Source organism: Mytilus californianus, unplaced genomic scaffold, assembly GCF_021869535.1.
Source record: "Mytilus californianus isolate M0D057914Y unplaced genomic scaffold, xbMytCali1.0.p SCAF_14, whole genome shotgun sequence".
Taxonomy (NCBI): Eukaryota; Metazoa; Mollusca; class Bivalvia; order Mytilida; family Mytilidae; genus Mytilus; species Mytilus californianus.
In genome coordinates this window covers 13,959,126-13,975,587 of record NW_026262626.1, presented here as the reverse complement: position 1 = coordinate 13,975,587, position 16,462 = coordinate 13,959,126, and the positions used below count along the sequence as shown (strand labels likewise).

Here is a 16,462-nt window from a genome sequence, read left to right as displayed (position 1 = left end):
TATTTAAGAAATTTCTGTTAAAAACATAAAACAAACTAAGAGAGTTTTGTAATGAAAATTAGACAAACTCATACGCCCAATGTAATACAAACACATCATCTTATTTCAAATACTTTCAGATTGGTATTAAAGAAACTTCTAGACAAAAATTATATATACTTCTTTATAAGTAGAGTAATTCATGATAAAGGTTATGTTATGTATTCTATACAAGAGATGGAGACAATTACACTATGATGAACGTATTTGTAATCAAAATGAATATTCACTTCGTGGCCTGATTGCCAAAATTTACTTAAATAATGAACAAATAGATTAAATTGTTAGTTTACTTCGATATGCTGAATTTAACAATGTATTTAGATTTAAGATAAATACCATACTAGATAACAGTCCAATTAAAATTTTTTAGTTTTTTTACCACATTCATTCTGTGTCGGAAACCTACTATTCGATAAATATTCATTCACAATTCAAATTCAGAGCTGTATTAAACTTGAAGATAGTCATTACTTTACCAAACTGTTTAAGGTTCGACCTCTGCAGTTGTATCAAAGTCCGCTCAGCGGAGCATTTTTATTAAAGATCATAGTAAATAACCTACAATCTTCTACCTTTTGTAAAGTTTTCTGCCAACAAGACCTGTAGATTAAATTAAAACCAAAATATGAAATGAAAAATAGAAATAATAGTATAATAAAAGTACAGTGCATCCCTGTGTACATGTTAGGTTTATTCTCTAATGGTAGTTATCTATTTCCTGCCTGAAATGTTAATTCTCGTATCACACTGCACGGAGTGTGATACGAAAAGTGATATGAAAATCTTAGGTCGTTGATGACTTTCAAATATTAATAAGATGTGCATTTTGTCCATGATAACGGACATATGTGATACAAAACACTCACACATTTCACCAGACAATCGTCCTTTTGTCAATTTTCTTTACATTCTGAAGCATACAAAAGTGTTTAAATGTATGATATTCAAGTTTGACACAGGAAAACTTTTAAATGACATATGACGTCATACAGGAATGTGCAAAAGACTAGATTAATATTTTGCAGAATTTTTAATTTACACACAGAGAGTGTTGACCATAACATGCATAAGAGAAATAGGTTTAATTTTTGAAAATTTGATATCGCTTGATATCAAGGCTCGTTTATTATTATATTGAAATTAAATAAGTCGAGTTGATATCAAGCGATATCCCGTTTTCACTCTTTATGAAACCTATAATTATACACCAATTACAGTACTGTTTAAGGTAGACCTGTAGTTTTTTTTTCTGAGCATCCCTTTTAGGCATGTTGGGAAAAATATTGATATGGTTTCAAAGTAGTTTACCAATTATTTCACCAAATATCATTCAATTTACAATAGAAACATATAACACATGAATCAAAATCTAACTATAAAAAAATCAAGTGTCATTAAATGTATTAAAAGTTTCCTCTATAAGGAAATAATAAATATTTCCTCTACAAGGAAAAATTGATTTTCTCCTATAAAACCCATAAACAATAACTGTAATTTCGTTTATCTCAATGTATTTGAACGACAAACAAACGTTGCCCCCTGTTTTCAATTTGCATTTTGAAAATGTATTGACCCAGAGGTCTTTACATTAAAAAGTAAGAGTTAGAAATATCATCGAACATTAAGACACACTAATTACTTAATACCTTACAACTTCTCTTTGTGAATATCCAATATAGTATTGTTGAAACCGTTATGATCTAAAAACGTCTTATGCAGGGTAAAGTTAATTCTTTGAATTATAATGTTCAAAAATACTATTGAATCAACGATTTCATAAATAATACCTATCATTTTCACATTTTCTGATTTAAGCAATTGTCCCGTTTAATCTTTTATAGGGGAAGACTAGTTTTCGCTTTTATTTCTTTTTTTTTTTTTTTTTATTTTGGTAGTCAGAATAAAGTTGTAATTTGCTAATTATTTCTTAAAAGGGTCCAGCATTAATTGTTTATAATAATGAAGAATTTTCTGTGGATGACTGGGAAGGGATTCTTCGAATCGGTACAAGCATTAAAGAACTTGATCCATCAAAAGTTGGAAGATTTGGATTGGGATTTAAGTCCGTTTTTCATATCACTGGTAAGTACAACGATTTTGAAGAATTGATTGTATTTCATTATAAATTAGGAAACAAACATATCTGTGGACCCGACCTGTCATGATAGTATACCATGGTTTGAAATATGTCGAACTGCCTGATACTACAGCATGGTTTGAATTATGTCGAATAGCCATAATAATAAAATTAATTATTGATTCAAACGATATATATACATTTGTAGCCAAAGAAAAAAAAGGAGTATTGCCAAAATTGCAAAAATTGGCTAAAGAAACGAGAGAATTATTTTAGTAAATTTTTTAATTAAAGGAATGGATGCATGAATTCACGAATTTTGTTTAATAACTGGACTTGATTTTAACAAACGTTAAACATCATTAAAAAGCTTAAACATTTTAAAGGAAAAGAAAAGATACCACATGCACATTGAAACTCGTAAGTCAAATATAATTGATAATGCCATGGATAAACAAAACTTGTCAACATATGGTATGTTTTGATGCGAGTGTATTTACAGGTAATACATGAAAGACAACTGTGCTTATAATCTCCTCAAATTGTTTATCCGTGTTAGACACACTGCACAATTGTGTCTAATCAAGAATATATAAAAATACCAGAAGCTAGAAAGTTCATGAAAGTATTAACAAAATAAAAAGTCGACATGCAATGCTTGAAAGATTGTTCTTGTTTTAAGAGACTACAGTAACTTGTTGGTTAACTGGTTGTATCGGATAGGTTAACATTGAAAAGAAGTTTGGTCTGGTCAGTCATTTTCTACCAATTCATGTTAGGATTCACATCCTTGGCTGTTGGTAGATAATGGCAGATTCCAAATCTATGGTTAATAGGACGTCATGCCATTCAAACCCGATGTCAGATTTTTTTCTGGTGAACATAAAATTGTGGGGAGGTGATCTTGAATGGTTTTCGAATATATGTGTTCCGCTGTCGTTAGTGGCGGCTGTGACGTAATATGACGATGCTTGATTATGATCGTTATAGTTTACTCTTTTTCCTCGAAAAATTCCGGGAATTTAAAAATCTGCCATTGTTGGAGAAAACAAAAAAACTGTCATTTAATTACGTTTTGTATGGCGGTTGTGATATCATTTTTGTCATAGATTTCAAATCTGCCATAAATCTGAGGTAAATAGAGCTGGCATTTTATTTTTGTAGATTACCCCATGATTATAAGTGGACAACAAATGATGATTTTGGATCCATACCTAGATGAGGATAAGTGTTGTATACCACTTTGATTGTCTAAGCTACGGTTATATCGTGGATTTTGTTTGCAAGAATGCTTCGAAGCTTTAGACCCTGCATTCAATTTTGTAGAGAATGTGACAAATAATGGATATTTCAAAGGAACTATGTTTAGGTAACATCTTTAATTTCTGCCTTAAACGTATATCTAACAAATTTTTAGCTCACCTGGTCCAATGGGCCAAGTGAGCTTTTCTCATCAATTGGCGTCCGTCGTCTGTGGTCCGTCGTTAACTACTAAAATGTAGTTTTTGGCTGATATCTTATATCTCAGCCCTCCCCTGACATGAATCTGACATGGGGTAAAATTGTTTATCAGGCCAACATCTATCTGACCTCAAATTTTCAGACAAATCTTACAACTATTTGTTAGGTTGCTGCCCCTGAATTGGTAATTTTAAGGACATTTTGCAGTTTTTGGTTATTATCGATAAACTGTAAACAGCAATAATGTTTAGCAAAGTAAAATCTACAAATAAGTCAACATGACCAAAATGGTCCATTGACCACTTAAGGAGTTATTGTCCTTTATAGTAAATTTTTAACAAATTTTTGTAAATTTTTGTAATCTTACAAAAATCTTCTCCTCTGAAACTACTTAGACAAATTTAACCAAACTTAGTCACAATCATTATTCGGGTATTTAGTTAAAAAATTGTGTCCGATGACCCTGCTTGCCAACCAACATGGCCGACATGGCTAAAAATAGAACAAAGGGGTAAAATGCAGTTGTTGGCTTATATCTCTGAAACTTAAGCATTAAGAGCAAATTTGACATTGGGAAAAATATTTATCAGGTCAACATCTATCTGTCCTGAAATATTCAGACAAATCAGAAAAGCAATTGTTGGGTTGCTGCCCCTGAATTAGTAATTTTAAGGAAATTTTGCAGAGTTTGGTTATTATCTTGAATACTATTATAAATAGAGATAAACTGTAAACAGCAATAATGTTCAGCAAAGTAAGATCTACAAATAAGTCAACATGACCAAAATGGTTAATTGACCTCATAAGGAGTTATTGCCCTTTATAGTCAAATTTAACAATTTTTCGTAAATTTTTGTAATCTTTTACAAAGTCTTCGCCGGAAACAACTGAGACAAATTTCACCAAACTTGGCCACTATTAGCATAAGGGTATCTAGTTTGAAAAATGTGTCCAATGACCCTGCCTGCCAACCAACATGGCAGATATGGCTTAAAATAGAACTTAGGGGAAAAAAACAGTTTTTGACTTATATCTCTATACATAAAGCAAAAGTATAACAGTTGCATTATTTCATGCATCAATTGTAAATAAAAATATCAGGTGAACGACACAGGCTACTTGAAGCCTCAGTTTAAAATATGGAGACTTTTTTTTTTTTACAACTATCGTTGATAAAAATATTTCCACAGATAACTATTACCAGTCTTGTACTCGCGTAACATTTTATTAACTCCCTTTTTTCAATCTCTTCATTTCAATTTGTTGTTTAATCTATCTTTAAAAAAAAAAAAATTATTCGTCTTCATAATAAAAAGTGACGCTCGAAAAACATGTTTTCAAACCTGAAGAGCATTGGCACTCAAAGTTAGAAAAAAAGTTGTGCCAAATGTGACTAGGGTCACCGTTTATGCCTACTCAAAATGTTTCATTGTCTTTTTGTTTTCAATAATTTCACTTGTTTATAATCAGGTAATTTACAAAAAGTGACGTGTATGTTAGCACAAAAGTGCTCACTACTAAGCTGGCCCAACAAAGTGAAAATTCATCAAAAAAAATATCAGCTTATGATTTGGTATGCCTGAAACCTTTTTCAAATTTATTAGACTCTATCGTCATGATAAAGATGGAAAGTTTGATTTAACTATACAATCCTTATATACCTATAAAATCAATGTCATCGCCTAAATAATACCAATTAAACAAACACACATTTAACAGTTGATTTAGCATTTCTATTTGCCAAACATCAAAACATCGTGTGTGTGCTTTGAATGTTTATTTTACGTAAGCTTTAGTCATTTTATTATTTTTTAATGAATTTCAGATTCCCATTGCGCCAGACATCAACTAAGCTTTCAGATTCTGTATACAATCAGGAAAAGATCAATCATCTTTTATGGATGTTCAAAGAAGAGGCTTCCCTAACATTGCTTTTTCTTAATTCTATTGAAGAAATATTCTTATATGAAAGTTTAGGGTCTCTATTTGAGCAAAATCCAGACTATATGGTAACCATTAGTGGGTGTTCGAATGATAATACCAGAAAAGATAGAAGAGTAAATAAACCCAAATGCATTCCTGACAATTCTCTCACTACAATGTACTTATTGAAACTGGAAACAACTCGTAAAAGACAACCGATAAAACAGATATTATGGTTAGTTCTTAATCGTCTCGTAGGGATATCGGAGGGATCCAAAAACCTATTAAGACTAGCTAAAAAGCTAGCATACTTGCCTTGTGTAGGAATTGCAGTACCTGTGTCACCGAACACGTATACTGGACATATTTTTTTGTTTCCTGCCCTTGCCAGTACCAAACATCAGTATGACTAAACTACCTGTGCATGTAAACGGGACATTCGCACTAAGTCAGAACCGCCAAAATTTAAAATGGGCCGATAAATTCACTGTTAGTTTCAAGGAAGATTCAGTACAGTGGAATGAATTGCTGATATCTGAAGTTCTGCCAAAGGTGTACAATGACGTTATTTTGACAATTATTAAAAGATTGAACGATAAAATGCTGATATTTAGATGTATTCCTGATCCAGAGAAAGTAGACTATAGATTCAAGGAATGTGTTAGCAAGCTGTTCACAAATATAATGGATGTACCATTCTTATATACTGAAAGCAGTGGGGGAAAATGGATTCGTTGGCAAGATGCAGTTTTTCCAATCTTCACAGAAAATACAGGTAAAAATGTAAAATGATGAAAGATTTATCAGAAAAGCCTGACAACCAATAATCTGGACACTTTATTGTATACAGGATGATTTGGTTATTATTGGTTTCCAATGCTCTTCGTACCTCATTTGATATTTCTAGCTTGTTTATACGGGTGTCACTGATGAATATTTTGTCGACGAAACACCCGTCTGGCGTACAGCATTTTAATATTGGTATCTATAATAAGTTAATTAAAAGTCAGTTTGATGAAATGAAAAAAAAATAAAACAAAAAACAAACAAAAAACTTATATAACAAACTTGAGAATGGAAATGGGGAATATGTCAAATAACAACAACCCGACCAATGAACAGACACCAGCCGAATGCCACCAATGGGTCTTCAACGCAGCGGGAAAACTCCGCACCCGCAGGCGGTCCTCAGCTGGCTCCTAAATAAAATTGTGTACTAGTTAAGTAAAAATGGTCGTCACACTGAACTCCAAAACATACAAATGAATTAAAATTTAAAAACATACAAGACTAACAAAGGCCAGAGGCTCCTGACTTGGGACAGGCGCAAAAATGCAGCGGGGTTAAACATGTTTTGTGAGATCTCAGCCCTCCCCTATACCTCCAGCCAATGTAGAATAAAGAAGCACATAGTAATATGCAAAGTAAAACTCAGTTTAAAAGAAGTCCGAGTCCGATGTCAGAATAGATAACAAAATAAACTAAGCAAAATGAAAATGATACATAAATTAACAAAGGACTACTAGCAGTTACTGACATATGCCAGCTCCAGACCTCGATTAAACTGATAGAAAGATTATGTCTTCATCGTATGAAAATCAAGTACAATCCCTCCCGTTAGGGGTTTAGTATCATACCATCATAAAATTTATGAGAGGAACATAACCCGTATCATGCCAACAACTGGTTTTATAATAAATGTGTTTAATTCCGATGCAAAGACATGAGTTAATCAATATTAATACCGAAATATGCAATCCTTAATGACCTGACAACAGTATCGTAACTATATCCTTCTAAACAAGTCTGTTTAAAGGTTTGGTAAGCTTTTTTACTGAATGCCGACATTTTTGTGCTTTGTAAAGAATATTACCATAAGATATTAGATGGGAAATACCTGAATGTTTAAGATGTCTGCATGTTGATTTATATTTACAAATGATGTCCTGTTACCGATGATAAAATATTGTAAATGTTTTGACTAGTTTGTGATACTAGTATCAAAAACCCTGGTGTGATAGTTTTTTTAGTAATACAGAGATTTCTTTCCTTGAAATCAAATACGTTATATTATACACGAGCGAATTGAACAAGTTGAGATATATAAACACCATAAGATGGTGACAAGGGCGCATCACCATTTAAAAATGGCTAATTAGCAATAGGAAATGAAAAATCATCTCTTTTATCATAAATTTTGGTACTAAGCCTCCCGTTAAAAATATAGATATCAAGATCAAGGAAAGGGCATTGTTCATTGTTAGTATTAGCTTTATTTAAAGTCAGTTCGGCAGGATAAATCTCTTTAGTGTACATACTGAAGTCATTATTGCGAGCCAATATATCATCTTAATATCTAAAAGTGTTATTAAATTTTTGAATCAGATGTTGTTTCGATGGGTCTTTGCTGATTTTATTCATAAATTGTAACTCATACCAATACAGAAACAGGTCCGCAACACGTGGTGTACAGTTGGTTCCTTTGGGAATTCTAATAACCTGACGAATCTCCATAGCGAACAAAACTTTTATCTAGTAAAAATTCAAGGGCAGTTATAGTATTAAAGCAGGTCCAATTGACATAGTTCTTTTGTTTGTTGTTACTAAAAAATGACCTCAAAGAGTTTGAACATATATATTCGCATTCCGAATTTTGAAATGCCCATTTAATCAGGTGTGTGTTTTTTTTCTTAATAAGATTGTGAGACAAAGTGGTATATAGGGTAGAAAAATCAAAACTTTGAACAGATTTGAAATCACCAATATAAGCATACAATTTATCAAGTACTTCCAACGAATTGTTGACACTTCAAAAGTTATTAATTCCAGTATTTTCAAAGGCCTTATTTGAGCAATGTATTACCAGGTTTTTTGATTGTACCACGTGTACTAATAAGTAGAATAGATAGTTTAGTAGTGGAACAATGGCTTGAAGACGAAATAAATCTATCTTTGTAAGGAGTTTTGTGCAGCTTCGGAAGCCAGTACATAGTTGGAACTTTCATTGTATTTGGTTCTGCTTGTAAAGATGTAGCTAAAGGTTTGTGTTTGTTGCAGATGTCATTTTCCGAACGTGGAGTCAGTTGGATTGTTGGTGAATTCGTGATTTCCTTTTTTAGAACCTCAACGTAATGACTTATTTCAAGAGTCAAATAACATAAATAGACTTATCAAACCTAATATGTCAGTTTTTACTGTATATTTATAAGACAAAATAGAAATGAACCTACGGATTACTGTTTCAGTTTTAACATTAATGACATATTGAAAGTGTAAAATTGAAGAATAATCTAATTCAAGTAATGTATTCAAATATGCCAAGGGTAATGATTATTGCTGTCTAATTGACATTTGTTTGAAAAACGATTACCTTAAATAACATGAATAAGGCACTTGGAATTCAAAAATGTGTTCGGTAATTAAATGATTATTTCATCTTAACGTACTATCGAGTTCTCAATCTCAAATATTGCATTAGAGCCTACAATACATTCATTAAAAGATAACATAAAACTGTAATGTATGTTGTCATGATTTGATGAGCCTCTTCAAGAACAGGTACAGTCTACTTTTGTGATAAACTTACTATTTCAATATGAAAAACCAGAGTATTTCGAAAGAATTAATTTGTTTTATGTCAATGAATATTCCATAAAGACCTATCAATGATATTTCATGTCAGTAAAATAGTAATGTAACATGCATGCATAATCTCATAAATTATTGTTAGATTTCTTTTAAAATGCAATATACAATATAACAAGAGAGAGGCCGAAGATACCAAAGAACACGGCAAACACATTAGTCGAAGACCAACTGACAAAGCTATGGACAAAAGAGAAAATGACCTAAATACAAGCAACAATTATAAAAAAAACCACACAAATCTAAGAACTAACCAACAGAAACCCTATCAAAAACCGGGTGTGAGCTCAGGTGCTCTAGAAGACCTGTTGTGTTGCTCTGATAAATACAAATTTCACTACTTGTATCATTTAGTTTAACAGTTTTCATGAAATCACCAACCTTCCGACATGTCATAACATGAAATATCTGATATGTCGTATCAACTTGAAGATATATATATATGTGTCAAGGGCATTACTTAAACAAGTAAATTTTTTTAGTTACTGTAATGTTGGTAGCCTATATATAATAACTAAGAGACAAGCCATGTGTACTGGTTAGCATACTTTTATATATTGCTAAAGCTAAGTAATCAACACAAATACATATTGCAATACGACGCGCCCTTTTCTACTATGTCTATCAACACAACACGTGCGTGAACTCTGAACTGTATAATAATTTATGGATGAATGAAAGTTACAATATTACATCTCTTCCTTTATCAGAATTAAGTTCTATTTCAATTATTTGTTACTGTCTGTATAGTCATAAAATCTGTAACTGTCTGTGTAAACAAATAAAACTGATAAGATCCGTAAAATGATGTCAATAGAAAATTAGAACTTTATAGTCTGTGATAAATGTAACTTACTCGATACTCGTACGATAATGTCAATGTAATTAGTGGATCATCTGATCAATCTGATAAGGCTATCATTACGAGTGCGAATAGTAAATTCCACAAAATGATTTCTATCATATATTCACAAACATATAGATCAATATCAAACCTCACTGATACATTAGAAAGACCACAGGATTATTATGCCTGTAACACAGCTCATTAACGCACATAATTATCAAGACATTTCGGTGTTTGTTTTTTCTCGTGATGATCTTCTCAATGGTGTGTTTGGTATAATGTCATTATCAATGATTTATTCTAAGTCCTCGTCATTCATGATTTTAGATTTTCCAACCTTTTTGAAGTGGGACGAATTTCGAGTTATATCTTTATGTTGTTTGTTCGTTGGCATAATCCTACAACCTTTTTTATTCTTACTTGTTAATGGTTGAGGATTATACGGGATAGACAGTTTATCTTTCTTTTCTTGTTTAACTAGGACGTTGTCTCCTACTGTAAAATCAGGTACTTTAACTGAAGTGTTGTTTTTTTTCGAAGTATGAATTCATTTTACTTTTGTTTCTGTGGTCTCCTTTTCGCACTTCACTGTCGGCTTGGTCATTTATTGGGATGTTTGGCATTTTGGTATTTATTTACCTTCCAAATAAAAGATCGCCGGTGACACGTTAGTTGTGTTTTTTCAGATAAAATAAAAATAAATTACAAAAAAGTTGTTGCAAAGAAATGTGTGTATTTGTTGCTTCCAGCTACGATGTTCGGTTTGAGCTGCACGAATCGCCTTCCCTATTGTTCTCATGAATCGTTCACTTTCTGCGTTAGTGCTGAGCCATCAATGTGTAATTTTTCGGTGCTAAAAACCCATGTTATCCGCGAAATTTCGGAATTCTTGGGAATTTAAAGGCGGTCCATTGTCACTTTTGAGTTCTTTTGGTATTCTAAAAATAGAGAACGTTTTATCTAGTAGCGGTATAACGGATTTTGCAATCAGACTTTGTAAGGTTTCTATAACAGGATACCTTAATATTCATCAATTCATCAATTATCACTGTGTAATAGCCATTTCTCGGAGTTACCGCTAAACATGGTATACATGATTTACACGTTTGTTCAACATGTTTGTATATTCGAGCTGGGAAGTATACTTTTTCACGTAACAACTGTTTTGTACGTACTATGCCCTGGTGCCCTTCGTGTGCAATGTCGATCACACGCATCTGTAAATCCTTCGGAATAATGATTCTGTTATGATCTCCCTATCATTAACGGGAACGACTGCTAGATCCTATCGTAATTTTGAGAATGTATCCAGCGTAGTGCTCTCATGCTCGTCCCACTTTTTTTATTTCAATGCAGTAATAACGGTTTGTAGGTCACTGTCCTTTTGTGTACTTTCAGCTATCTCATTAAGGTCATTGCCTTCGGCAGAGCGTTTTCAGTTAAGTATCGGACATACTCTTCTGCTAATTGAGAATGTTTATATGCAATAGATGTAGTCGTGGTCGGATGTCTTGATAAATAATCGGCCGCGTTCACCTTTCCTGGCTTGTACTGTACTTTGAAAGTGTACCCTTGTAATCGTAATCTCCATCTTCCAATGCGTGCTAGGTTCTTTGTCTTTGGACTGTTAAATATAGTTTCAAGCGGTTATTGATCGGAAACCAATGTGAAAGACTTTCCGTACACATAAAGGTGAAAGTTTTCAATTGCCCATATATAATTGCCAATGCTTCCTTTTCTGTTTGCGAATAGCGAGTGTCAACATCTGTTAAAGATCGGCTAGCATAGGCGATTATTTTCCAATTTTGTGTTCAAAATCCAGCTAATCCAACGGGATTTACATCTACTATCAAAATTGTGTCTTTGTTTGGGTCAAAATACGACATCACACGGTCAGCAACAAGTTCATTATTTAGCTTGTCAAATGAGTGTTGTTGTTCAGATGTCTATTCCCACTTCGAATCCTGCTTTGTTAACCTGAAGGGCGGTTCAGTAATAGTTGAATATTTGGAATAAAACGTCCAACATAATTTGTCATAGCTAGGACACTACGTCTTTCGGTATTGTAGTGTTCCTGATAGCGATTATTTTTCTTGGATCGGCTGATATTCCATCTGCACTAAAAATGTGACCATAGAATTCCAGTTTATCCTTGTTTAAATCACATTTTGCCTTATTCTATATTGGCTTCTTCTCTTTACGACGTGCGAATAGTTGTTCCAATCGCCTATCATGTTCGTCCTGGTTCCTTCCAAATACGATAATATCATCGGATATATTTCGGACTCCATCTAATCCTTCGAGTGCTTAGACTGAAACTAAGACGTTTGTATCTACATTATCGTGTGTCGTGAACGTTGTAATGTTCCGGGATTCCTCGTTTAACTCTAATTGATGATAATCACTACGAAGGTCCATTTTCGAGAATACTTTAGATCCGTTAAATCCAAAATCATGTCATCATGTGTTGGTGTAATATGACGTGAACGCAAAAAAACCTTATTCGGTTCCCTCATATCTACGCATAATCGAATTTCGCTCTTGTTTTTCGGTTTTGGGGCCACAACTATCGGGGACACCCAAGGTCTTGGTCCATCCACCTTTTTCTATTATATCTTGCTTTTCGAGTTTCTCGAGTTCTGCTTCCACTTGTTTACGTATGTGACACGGAATATGTCTATGCGGCTGAATAACCGGTTTAACACATTCATGAATATGAATATTTTCACTTTTTCATCTTTTAATTTACCGATTCCGTTGAACACATCGCTATATTTATTGCGTAATATTTCATGTTTATTTGCTACGAAAGGAATGACTGGCACTATGTTTAAATCAACAGATGTATTGTAGCACAATAAATTCCCATATATTCATCACATACACCGGTCTGTTGTTATTTTACGGTCAGTTTCTATCGTAGCATGACATTTTCCCCTCAACTTCAGATTTTTATCTGATCCATATGCGAATACTCTTGTGTCGGCATTAGAAAGTTTTGGTTTACACTTGATTTTCTCGAATGTGCTTATATCAATAACATTAATATTGGATCCTGTGTCGATTATTTTCGATTGTCCTTCCTGTACTTTATTCACAGTATTTTCTCCTAATCCGAATATGTATCTTTCGTAAGAACTGCTATGGTGAGCATCATCATATTCATAACTGTCAACTTTATTGACTTTCCTTTTGTAAGTGTTAGTTCCATCACGTTTGGATCTGCATACAGCGGCGAAATGATTCATCTTTTTATAAGAGTGACAACTATTTAAAAATGCTGGACACTTGTTTGAATGCGGAAAGTTACCTCCAGTTTCTGCAAGTAGTCTTTTTCTTTGCCTTTTGGTCCGTTTGTGTTTGTAGAAATCGTGGTCCGTTGCGACGTCTTCCACCTCCTTTTCTCACAACATTTGCGGATTGTTTGTCTGATTGTTAAATTTCCGTTGCCTGTTTCTCGGAAAGTTTCAACGCCCTAGCTGATTAAATTGATCCTTGAAGGGTCGTGTCTTCCCGAAGAGCCATTCGTCTTAGTCTCGTTGAATGATAACCATGGATTAATTGCAATTTCACTTCTTTTTCACAATTTACAGCAAGCTAGCGTAGTCTCGTATGAAAACTGTCGATCGTTTCATCAGATATCTGTTTGGCTTGCCTGAATTTATAAATTTCATATTCTGCATTTCTTTTTGGAGCAAGGTAAGCTGTTAACTTGTGTTTAGTGGCAGCAAAGTCTTCTCCTGTATTGTCTAGGGTATCAAACACTTCGTATTCATCTTTCCAGCGTTAAGTAACAAGAGTGCTCTTTGTCATTTGCTGTCCTTTATGTTTAAACCGATGAATAAGTTTTCTAGTCTACTTATCCATTTACGCCACCATATTCGGCATTGGTCTCATGTACCGGAAAACTCATACATTTTTTTTCATTTCCAACTCTTTTATCCTCGTCGCCAATGTAACGTTGGTATCCTATATATAATAACTAAGAGACAGGCCATTGTACTGGTTAACATACTTTAACATGTTGCTAGAACTAGGTTATCCACACAAATACATATTGCAATACGACGCGCTCTTTTCTGCTATGTCTATCAACACAACACGTGCGTGAACTCTGAACTGTATAAATATTTATGGATGAATGAAAGTTACAATATTACAGTTACCTATATAAGTAATGTTTGTTTAAAAAAAATTACAAAATTACTCAATAGAGTTATTTTAAATTTCAAAAGAAGCATGGACTATAGGTTGCATTTCTGTAAATAGCCACGATGCAATTTCCCATAGGAACTCCTATAACGGCCAAAACTATACTACGTTTACCTTGAAGTTTTGATGAAAATTATATCCTAGAATGGAAAGTTCATATGCACTACTATTTTTTCAAAGGTCAAAACTTACACTAAAATTATGTACTACCCCTACCTTGACTTTAGGATTTCCACAGATTTCAATATGACTGATATGCATATTCATATTTACTGGTAACATTCCCAACATAGAGATCATAACTGGGAACCAGTTCGTTGACAAAATTAATTATCTATGAATATTATATATCTCCCCAAAAGAAACAGCTGTATTTACAAAGTGCAACCTAAATGTAGTCTTCATGAATTTTTACATCATTTTATATCATGAAATGAAGAATTTATTAAATTTTAGAGGCGTATGTAGAGATAAATCTTTGAAAGAATTAGTAACAACACTTATTTAAGGAACATATGTAATCTTTTGGGTTACAAATTATAAATAACTTCAAGTGTTAATTTATTCACAAATTTCTATCTATTTATATATGTCTACCTTTACGATTTTTAAGAAAAATGATATTTTAATAGTCCCAAGAGACGACTTTTTGACCCAAAAGCGTCGATATGAAAGATAAGTGCGTCAGAAAGGCAATTGGTGTTTTTGTTTTATGGGGAAAATAAGATTTACTACTTAACTGTATCTGTTCTATCCTTCATTTCAAGTTCGATGGGATAGATGCGTTCAACATACATTTGTAGTCACCAAACATTCAATCCTAATTGAGAGATCACCATTTTATAGAGGAACGCTATGTTAAACGGTAATGTTAGCTCTTCTTGTATGAGTTTTTCCTCATACAAATGACAGAAAAAGTCGTCAAACGAGGAACATAGTTGGTTCCCATGCGAATGCCTATTATTTTGAATAACATGACCTCCAAAAACGCAATAAATTCTTTATTGATATGCATTTTTCTTTAGTTGTGTTTTATGCTGTCATTATTTGATGAGCCTCTTCATCTGTGTTTCGTATGTACAACATGTGTCTATTGTAGTGATAACCCTGCAAAATTTGGCCGATAACGTCATAATTTATAATGATAATTGTTATATATTTTCCAAGCTATTCATCAAATTAAACGTCAATTCAAATATTGTTTTCTTATACAGAAATGAACATCACAGAAACACTTATGTACACCATGAGACAGTACAATTGTTGCTTGGTAGAAACACAAGGATTTCAACGAATGTATGATATTCTGTGCAAGGCATATGATAATCCACCACAAGACGCCTCACCACAGTTCATCAGTGAAAGGCAAACTTTATAAAATATTTATTGTGTATACTTCTACTTCAAATTTATTGACTGTAATCTGTCATTTATCAAGACGGAACCAGTGAATACGATTCATACACACAATATTAAATGGGCTCCTTTAACAATACCTGTCGATAAATTTGCCTCAAAAGGATGCATTAGGTCCAGGTTAATATATACGTAATTTTGAGACTTTACTGATCTTTATGTTACAGAGCAATTTTAACAGCATGCATTTTATTCCGATGAAGGACATTTTCCTCTAGAGTACTTTAAAATTTTATGTAAATCTATTGATATTTCTTTTCAAGTCGACTGGTCCATAAGATTCATGTGGGCTATTGATAACACTTTACGTTCATCGTCGTCATTAACAAGGTGAACTCTTTTAAAAAATATTGTATTGATTATGTCTGCCGTCAATGAGTCATAGTCAAGATTGTTGGTTAATTACATAGTAGTAAAAGGCAAGTAATTGTATAATCGCCAAATATCTACAAATTGGAAAAATATTCTAAATGTACAATGAGGCCGATATTGTCAGAGGATTCCTTTTAGGAGTTATTAACATCAAATGGTTTTATTTTACCAATTCTATTATTTTGCATAGTATATTGACAGCATTAATAGATAAACAAAACTGTTTAAAAAAGAAATGATCAGCAATACAAGATCTAAAAATAAGTCATTATTATAGAAATCGTCAATTGACACTTTATAAAATAAATGCCTAAAAATGACAATTGATTTTTGTGCTTTTCTTAAATTATTAAAACTATAAGAATAAAAAAGAGATACCATGAAGAACAAAAATGAGGCATAAAGACATATTTACAAAAGTCAATATAAGTTACATCTATTTGAATTATTGCCTATAAGACGATTAT

General features: G+C 32.8%; 1 long non-coding RNA gene across 1 annotated transcript; it reads left to right on the top strand.

Annotated features, from left to right (window-relative positions):
- Positions 1-1,980: 1,980 nt before the first annotated feature.
- On the top strand, positions 1,981-15,602 carry LOC127724275 (uncharacterized). Its single transcript, XR_007992429.1, has 4 exons — positions 1,981-2,124; positions 3,284-3,488; positions 5,406-6,278; positions 15,422-15,602. It is a non-coding gene; the product is annotated as an uncharacterized LOC127724275 (long non-coding RNA).
- The last annotated feature ends 860 nt before the right edge of the window (positions 15,603-16,462 follow it).